The sequence below is a fragment of the Nannospalax galili genome, unplaced genomic scaffold, assembly GCF_000622305.1.
Source record: "Nannospalax galili isolate Female #2095 unplaced genomic scaffold, S.galili_v1.0 scaffold2176, whole genome shotgun sequence".
Lineage (NCBI taxonomy): Eukaryota > Metazoa > Chordata > Mammalia > Rodentia > Spalacidae > Nannospalax > Nannospalax galili.
The window spans coordinates 16992-27299 of NW_008337939.1; positions in this window are offsets into that span (position 1 = coordinate 16992).

A 10308-nucleotide genomic window follows, 5' to 3' on the forward strand; every position below is an offset into this window, starting at 1 on the left:
TACCTGCTGTCACTTTAATAAATTCCTCGCATAACTTCAGACTTATGCCTGAGTGTCTTTTTTGTTGAAGACCCAAGCCTGGTGGGCTTGGAGGGCGATCGACACATAGCACTGTCTTGGCACAATGAAAACTAACCAGCAGGGAAGAAGCTTCCAGCTCAGTGTGAGCTTGATTTCTTTATGAGCTGCAATCAAAGTGTGTGGTAACTTCAGCAAGATCTTATGATTCCATTCTGGTGGGCAAACAAGACCAATAGAAATAGCTTATATTGTTCTTCTGGGCCACTAATACCTCCCTGGCCAACAATTCATATGGAAGTATGCCATACCTGGCACTGGGATTTTCATTTAGTAACTCATGGCTTCTGAGAACAGCATTGTCCATCCATTCAGGTTACCTCTGTTCTTATTCTGTCTTTTAAAATTTTAGTCTTAGTTGTCTTACAAAGTAGTAGGTTTCAATAAGGCTTTTCACATAATGATAATAGTATAGCAGAAGAGGTCACGAATATGAGAGTAAGTGGAGGAGACATGGGAGGAGTTGGAAGGGGAGAGAATGGTGGAAATGATATGAAAACAGTGTATTAATGTATGACTTTCTCAAAAATAAAAAAAAACATAGAAAGAAACCTTAAGGAGAAACATTGAACTATTACGCAGTTCGGAAATCCCAGTACTGGGCATGTGGTTAAAGAACTTTCAACCTTTACCTTAAAGAGAAACCTTTTACTCCCATGTTTAGTGAAGGACTGGGATAGCCAGGTAGTGAAAACAGCCTGCATGCTGAATGAATAAGGAAAATGTAGTGCATATAACAATGGAATATAACACAGACATAAGCAGTAATGAGCTACTGCACTGAATGGAAGCAGAGCTAATTCTGTTAAGCTAAAAGAATCTAGACACAGAAAATCAAGTGTCACACATCTTCATTCTTAGGTATAAAAAGTTACCTAACTGAAGTACAGAGTGGAAAAACAGTTGCTAGAGGCCAGGAACAGTGTGGGATGAAGAAGGATGGGAGTGATGGGGGGAATTGACCAATGTGTACTAAGAAACAGACATTGAGACAGACTGAGAGAGTGGGTCCCAACCTCCATTGGTGTAGTGCCTGTGATCTCAGAAGACTGCCAAAGAGTGCTGGTTCTAGCCTCCCTCTGGCATAGGGGCTGAGAACACAGGGGACCAACCAAGAGCACCCGGATCCTATCTCCACGTGGTGGTGAGCTTCCCCTAATTGCACTGTACCCATCCCCCTACCTGGGATTTCATGAGACCCCTCCCAAGGTCCCAGGGAAGACCTGGCTTTGGTGGGCTAAGCCTGAGATCTTAGCAGACAGCCTGAAAGGGTAGGTACTGACCTCCATCTGTGTAGTGGCTGTGATCTCAGCAGACCACCACAGAGTCTGTCCTCCCTCTGGCATAGGAGCTGAGAATGCAGGGGACCACATGAGAGTCCCCAAATCACCCTCCCCCTTAGGAAACTTCCCAAATTTTACTCTGAGTTTCTGCTAATAGGGGTCCAAACCTTAGAAGGAAGCCTGAGTGTACCTGACTTGGGCCTCTCTGGGTGCTCCTGAATAGCTGACCTGAAGCCATCACTTCCCTCCAAAATAAAACCTGAGAAAACCTGAAACCTGTACTAACCAGTTTTATATAAATAATAAGCAAAGGAACGAGGCACACCAATAAGGCATACTTCAACTCAATTCTCATATCAGAATCATAAACAGCAAAAGAAATTCACATGCCAAAATCACAATGAAAGAATAATAAAATAGAAAGCCAAAACACTGTCCCCACTAAATTCCACTAGTCCTGTAGAAGCCCCCTAGAGATAACCCAGGACACTGAATTTAAAAGAACAATCATAAACATGATTAAGGAATTCAATGAATTTAAAGAACACATGAATAAACAAATCAAAGAACTAAAAGGAGACAGGGATAAACTTCTGAATGAATTCATAAAAGAGGTAAAAACATCAAAGAAAACTCAGGCAGAAATGAAGAAGGATGTTAAAAACTCAATAAGCCAACTTGAAACAACAGGGGAATACCTCACCACTAGAATGAATGAAATGGAAAACAGAATATCAACACTGGAGGATAAAGTTGAAGAATTGGACCACTCAAGCAAAGATTATGGAAAATTTAGGGAAATACAGGAATGAAATATGCAAGAGATGTGGGACAGCATGCAAAGACCAAATCTATATATCATAGGCATAGAGGAAGGAGAAGAATTTCAGGTTAATGGTATTGACCAGACCTTAAACAGGACTGTAGAAGAGAATTTCCAGAAATTGAGGAAAGACATGCCCATACAAATACAGAAAGCACATACCACACCAAATAGACAAGATCAGAAAAGAAACTCCCCACGACATATCATAGTAAAAACACTAAATGTACAGAACAAAGGGAGGATACTGAATGATGCAAAAGAAAAACAATAAGTTACATATAAAAGAAAGCCCATCAGAATTACAGCTGACTTATTAATGTAAACCATGAAAGCCAGAAGAGCCTGGACCAAGGTATTTACAGTTCTACATGACAATAGATGCCAGACCAGAATACTTTACCCAGCAAAATAGTCTATTATAGTTGAGGGGAAAAGAAAAATCTTCCATGACATGAAAAGCCTGAAAGAATACATGTTCACAATACCAGCCCTTCAAAGAATACTTGAAGCAATAAAGAGAGTGGAGAGAGAAACAACTACACCCAAAGGGGCAACGGAAGAAAATAAATAAAGGTATAACTGAGGAAACACAAAATCAGACAAAGAACACAGACATCAATCAAAATGATAGCAACCAACACACATCTTTCAATAACCTTAAATATCAATGGACTGAACTCCACAATTAAAAGACACAAGCTAAGTGAATGGATTAAGAAACAAAAACTATCTCTTTTCTGTCTGCAAGAAACGCATCTCACCTTCAAGGACAGGCACTACCTTTAGGTAAAAGGATGGAAAAGAATATTCCAAGTAAATGCACTAAGAAACAAGCAGGGGTTGCAGGTCTAATATCTGACAAAATAGACTTAAAAGTAAAACTAATCAGAGGAGATAGGGAGGGTCACTTCATTCTAATCAAAGGAACAATTAACCAAGAGATATTACAATCCTTAAAATATATGCACCAAACTCTGATGCATGCAAATTCATAGAAACAACACTACAGGACTTTAAGATACAGATTTACCCCAATTCAGCAATAGTAGAGAACTCCAATACCCCACTGTCTCCATTAAACAGGTCAACTGGACAAAGAATAAAAGAGACGTCTGAGTTAAATGATACCATACATCAAATGGACCTAATAGACATCTTTAGAATATTCCACCCAAGCATCAAAGAATACACTTTCTACTCAGCACCCCATGGAAATTTTGCAAAAATTGGTCACATACTGGGCCACAAAACAAACCTCAACAAATACAAAAAATTGAAACAATTCCATGCATTTTATTGGGCCACAATCCAATAAAGCTCAGAATCAACACTGGACAAAGCCCTCATCACTACATGAACTCATGGCAATTAAACAACATACTCCTAAGCAATGAGTGGGTGAAAGGAGAAATTAAGGAAGAAATAAAAGAATTCTGAAATTCAACGAAAAGGACAATACAACACAACACAACCTCTGGGACACTTTAAAAGTGGTCCTAAGAGGGAAGGCTCTAAATGACTACATTAAAAAACTAGAAAGAGCCCAAATAAATGACTTAACACTGCAAGTCAAGTTGCTGGAAAGGCAAGAACAAATGAAACCCAAACCCAGCAGAAGAGAAGAAATAACAAAAATCAGAGCAGAAATTAATGAAATAGAAACAAAGAAACAATACAAAGAATCCATGAATCTGAGAGCTGGTTCTTTGAAATGCTAAACAAGATAGACAGACCCTTAGCCCTGTTAACCAAAAGAAAGAAAGAGCAAATCCAAATCAACAAAATCAGAGATGAAGGGTGAAACATCACAACAGACACCCAAAAGATCCAAAACATTATAAGGGAGTATTTCAAAACCTATAAGCTACTAAATCTGAAAGTCTAAAAGAAATGGATGGATATCTGAAATCATGGGAACCTCCAAAGTTAAACTAAGAGGAGATGAACAGTTTAAACAGACCCATAACATGTAAGGAAATTGAAACAGTAATATAAAGCCTCCCAACTAAAAAAAAGCCCAGGCACAGATGTATTTACAGCAGAATTCTACCATTTACAAAAACCTACAACCAATACCACTTAAATGACTCAAGAGAAGAAATAAAAATGGCTAAGAAATGTCTTAGAACATGTTCAATATTGTTAGTAATTAGGGAAATGAAAATTAAAACCAACTTAAGATTGCATCTTTCCCCAGTCAATAACAGATGCAAAAATTCTCAACAAAATATTTGCAAACTGCATACAGATATGTACAACAAAGAGATCATTCACCATGATCAAGTAGGCTTTATTCCAGAGATGCAGGGATGGTTCAATATATGCAAGTCAGTAAACATCATTAATGATAGAAATGGACTCAAAGACAAAAATCACATTGTCATCTCAATAGATGCAGAAAAGGCTTTTGACAAGATTCAGCATGCATTTATGTTCAAAGTCCTAGAGGGAATTGGACTGGACGGAACATACCTCAACATAATTAAAGCTATATACAACAAACCCACAGCCAACATCATTCTAAATGGAGAAAAGCTGGAAGCATTCCCATTGAAATCAGGAACCAGACAAGGATGCCCACTATCTCCACTCCTTTTCAACATAGTGCTTGAAACTCTTGCTAGAGCAATAAGAGAGGAGAAGGAAATTAAAGGAGTACTAATTGGAAAAGAAGAGGTCAAACCATCAGTTTTTGCAGATGATGTGATACTATACCTAAGAGATCCCAATAGTTCCACCAGAAAACTCCTAGTACTGATTAACACTTTCAGTATAATGGCAGGTTATAAAATCAATCTACAAAAATTAGTAGCCTTACCATGTACCAAGAAAAAGTGATTGGAAAAAGAGTACAGGGAAATGCTCCCATTCATAATTGCTGCAAAAAAAAATCTTGGAATAAGTCTGACCAAAGACACCAAAAATCTCTACAATGAAAAGTTTAAATCTTTAAAGAAAGAGATTGAAGAAGACACCAGGGGATGGAAGGCTCTCTCATGCTCATGGACTGGAAGAATTAATATTGTAAAAATGACTATCCTTCCAAAAGCAATATATAGATTCAATGTAGTCCCAATCAAAATACCCATGATATACTTCACAGAATTAGAAAAAAAATCCTTAAATTCATATGGAAGCACAAAAGACCCGAGATAGCCAAAGAAACCCTGAGCACAAAGATCAATGCTGGGGGGATTACTATACCAGGTCTCAAATTATACTACAGAGCTATAGTCGTAGAGACAGCATGGTACTGGCACAAAAAGAGACACACAGACCAATGGAACATCACTGAAGACCCAAACCCAAGTACACAGAATTTCAGCCAACTGATATTTGATAAAGGTGTCAAGAACACACAGTTGAGGAAAGACAGCATCTTCAACAAATTGTGCTGGCAAAACTGGATCTCCACCTGTAGAAGAATGAAACTAGATCCTTATCTTTCACCTTGCACAAAATCCAACTCCAAATGGATCAAAGACCTTAACATGAAACTGCAAACCCTGAAACTAATAGAAGAAAATATTGGCCACAACTTACAAGATATAGGTGTAAGAAAGAATTTTCTAAATCACAGAAGTTACTTAGGAATTAAGGTCAGCAATCAACAAGTGGGACCTCATTAAACTAAAAAGATTCTGTACAGCAAAAGAAACAATTTAAAAAGTGAAGAGGAAGCTCACAGAATGGAAAAAATTCTTCACCAGTGACACATCAGACAGAGGTTTAACATCCAGAATATATAAAGCACTCAAAAAACAAAGAAGCAAGAAACCAAATGACCCAATTAAAAAGTGGGATAAAGATCTAAACAGAGAGTTCTCAAAGGAAGAAATAAAGATGGGTAAGAAACATCTCAAAAAGCATTCAACATCGTTAGTAATTAGGGAAATGCAAATTAAAACCATCCTAAGGTATCACCTTACCTCAATCAGACTGGCTAGGATCAAGAGAACAAATGATACCAAATGCTGCTGAGGATGTCGAGAAAGGGGAACGCTCATTCACCACTGGTGGGATTGCAAACTCGTGCAAGCTCTATGGAAAGCAGTGTGTAGAACTTTTAAAAAACTAAAAATGAACCTACCATATGACTTGGTTATACCACACCTTGGCATATACCCAAAGAACTCATCCTTATTGTAGAGATGCTTGTAAAACCATGTTTGTTGGTGGTCTTTTCACAATAGATAAGAGATGAAAGCAACATCAGTGCCTCTCAACTGATAAGTGGTTAACAAAAATGTGGTATATTTATACAATGGAATTCTATTCAGCAGTAAAGAAAGATGAAACAACAAAATTTGCAGGTAAATGGATGGATATAGAAACTGTTATACTAAGTGAAGTAACACAGACTCAGAAAAATGAAAGACGTATGTTCTCCCTCATTTGTGGATCTGAGCATGTAATCCTTTTAAATGATATGTCCTTTTAATTAGATGAAGCTGTATAGCAGTCTCTTCTGCATGAAATAACTACCATTATCACAACTTCAGCTGTGCCTGATCGCTAAACATCGTCATAATTGGGCTTGTTGTCAGTTGTGCTCCTTCATTAAAGGAGGGCAAGCAGGGTCATTGGACCCTCACTGGAGTATCCAGCCACTCTTCCTAGGCAACTGTATGTAATTTGGCAGTAATAACACATGGTCTCCTTGATTTGCGGAGGGCTAAAGTATACAATCTGGGGAAGGCTAGGAAGAGAAGGCTTGACCCATGCTGGGTAAAGACTTTCCAGTGTGCATACCCTCAGGTCATTCATACCTTCAGCAACCCCTCAGTTATCTTAGTAAGTAAGCTCAGTAAATTCATTGGTTCCCCAGTAAAACTTTAATCAAACACTGGCTTGACACTAGAACCTTAAAAGGGAATAAGCATAGTATCCCCAGGAAAAGAACTCTCAGAAAAGATGGAAAATTTATTTGTTAATGCTATTATGTCTCATGATAATTAAAAAAAAGAAAATGAGAATGTAAAAGATGTTAAAAGGATATGGAAATGGAGATATTTTCCAAAATAGACAGAAAAAAATGAGAAAGCCTAAGCAAGGGACAAAGGTCTGTGTAGGTTTGTTATATGTAAAGGATGAGACAAAAATAATGTACACATAATTTTCAAATTTCTAAGGTCATAGTTTAGTCAACAAGTTTAAGGAACAAAAAATATATATCTAATCAAGGTTTATCTGAGAACATTTGGCTTTTTTTTACCCAAGCTTTATCTACATAGCACATGGTAATTAAGAGTACCAGACTGGTGGAACTAACGTTATTGGATGCTTAACAGCACTTTGAGGACTATACTGATCTGGTTAGAGGGACGTAAAGTACAGTTTTTGACTTGCCCTCCAAGATCGACTAAGCTCCAGGGGACTATGGAACACCTCTCAAAATGCCCTGTAATTGTGGTAAGTCTCCTGTCCTCTTGTTTACAGAGTCCATGGATACCCCACCAGACGGACTTGAACCAGTGTCCATTCTACAAAGAGGAGGGTCAACTCAGAGGAAACTTCTCCTCTATGCTTCCAGCTGAAGCCAGCTATGGTCGAGCAGGACCTTTGACTTATCTTCCCATAGATGGAACTGGTAAAAGAATGGAGCCAGGGTGCCTCCCAAGCCCATGTGACCCCTGAGGAACAGATCTTCAAATGACCTTAAGAGTGAAAATAAATTGGTTTATTTGGGCAAATGAATAGTCTTAAACACCCAAAAGGAAAGTATAACCAAAGAGTAAAGTCATCAGTGTATTTCTTTAAGAGTTCCAGGGGTTACACTGCCCAGACATTAGGCTTAAGTTCATATAAAAAGCTATTTAGACAATTATTTCTCATTGATGATTTTGTTCCTAATCAGAAAGTGCTGCTCAGATGTAAGACTTCAAATGTTGGTCTGCAATACTGTAGTGCCCACCTCTTGCTAAGGGAGACAACCCACTATTGTTCTAAAATGATGGATAAATTTGTTTTCTCCTCCTATCTAGAAACCTTTGAGAGAGAATTGACACTGATTCTAACCACTCCAACAGCTATCAAAATGCCTGAAAGTAAATCTTGTGTCCATCACTCTCTAGTCCAGCCTTGGCAGACAACCGAAAAATGAGGAAGAACCCAATAGAGAGAGGGATGCTTTTGGAATCTATTGTCAAGAAATTCCAATGGGCTCTCATATGAACATTTGAAAACTGCCCTGGTCTGACTTTTTTCTAGTTCCCCATCTAGAACTTGTAATGATAATTACTCTTTCCTTTACTTCTTCACATCTCATATTCACCAGTCGAGGATTTTCTTTTCCCACTACAGATAAGAGTTATGCAATTTGAGAGTCTTTTAGATAGACCCACTGAAGGGGTACTCCAATTGCCTCACCTTACATCCCTGTTCAGCATGGAAGAAGCCAGAGAGGTCTGAAGCCTGATTCCCTATCCACAAGTTGGGTAACCTCTTCAGAGGATGGTGTGATAAGAATAGGAGATAGGAATAGACTAGGTAGTTAGGGTAAAAGTACCTCAAAGAAAAGTAGCCAGTTTCTTGGCTAAAACTCACAATGTCCTTGGGCCTATTAGCAACATACTCTGTTCCAAAGGCTAAAAATATTGAAAGTATTTGGGAACATTTATCTAATCCTTAAAAGATTTTAGGGTCACCCCATCTTCCTTTGCGTCTTTGGGCTGTGCAGCTGTTGGCTTCCTGGTGCTGTTAGCACCTTTCCTGGGTAAGTCCCAGGGCTGCCCACCCTCCTTGACTCCCCCAGCCTCATTCTCTCTCCCAGCTCCACCACCCCCATCTCTTGTCCTAGCCTGGGTACTTGTCCATTTCTTCTCTTGGCACCCCAGAGCACTGGGCTGACCTCTTGTCCCAGAGTCCCTACTGCTTTCAGATCCTTTGCATCCAGAGCAACCTAGTTCCTTCCAGTAGTCCCCAGGAGCCCTCAGGGCCTCCTCCTTCCCCCACCTCCCTTTGCATTCCTGGTTGGCACAGCCATCAGCTTCCTGGGACCAGCATACTTCCTGGGCCCTGCTCCAAGGCCAGCCCAGTCTCCTAATTCCTGAGGTTAGCATCTTTCCTGTAGGGTTCCAGACCTTAGCAGAAAACCTCAGAGTATCTGATCCTCATCTGACTTGGGCCTCTGTGAGAACTCCTAAAGATGAAAGCAATTTGGTCACTCCAATATAAAATCAGAAGAGAGAACCTGAAGCTTTGACCAACCAGCTTTTCATGGCCAACAAGTAAACCACAAAGGCACATAAAGTTTACAAAAAGCAGACCTAAACTTAACAAAGGAAGACTTGAGTCTCACACAAGAATCAGAAACTACAAAAGAAATCCACATGTCAAAGTCATAGAGAAAAAATAATAACATGAAAAGCCAAAATAATATATCCCCACCAAGTACAAACGGTTTTCTAGAGGAATACAATGAGAACCTCCTAGATATAACACAGGACATGGAACTCAAAAGAACAATTATAAACATGATAAAAGAATTCAGTGAATTTAGAGAACACAAAAGAAAGAAATCAAAGAACTGAAAGAAGATAAGGATAAACTTCTGGATGAATTCAGAAAAGAGTTAGAAATACTGAAGAATGTGCAGTCTGAAATGAGGAAGGAAGCAAAATTCTCAGTAAGCCAATTAGAAATGACAGGAGAGAGCCTCACCAATAGGATGAATGAAATAGAAAACAGACCATCAAGACTGGAAGACAAAGTGAATGAATTAGACCACTCAAGCAAAGAGTACGAAAAATTTAAGAAAACACAAATGTGCTGTATAGTTTTAGTGTTAACTTGACACACCTGGGTTGAGGGAGCCTCAATCGGGGAATTGCCTCTATTGGACCGGCCTGTGGCTGTGTCTGAGGGGCATCTTCTTGATGAGAGATGTGGGAGGGCCCAGCCCACTGTGGGTGGTGCCACCCCTGGGCAGGTAGGCCTGTGTTGCATAAGAAAGCAGGCTGAGCAGGGGCCAGGGGGAACAAGCCAGTAAGCAGCATTCCTCCAGCTCCTGCTTCCAGGTTCCTTCCCTGAGTTCCTACCTTGGGCTCCCTGATGAACTGCGACCTGGGAGATGTAAGCTGAGTAAACCCTTTCCTCCCCAAGTTGGTACTGGTCAGAGTA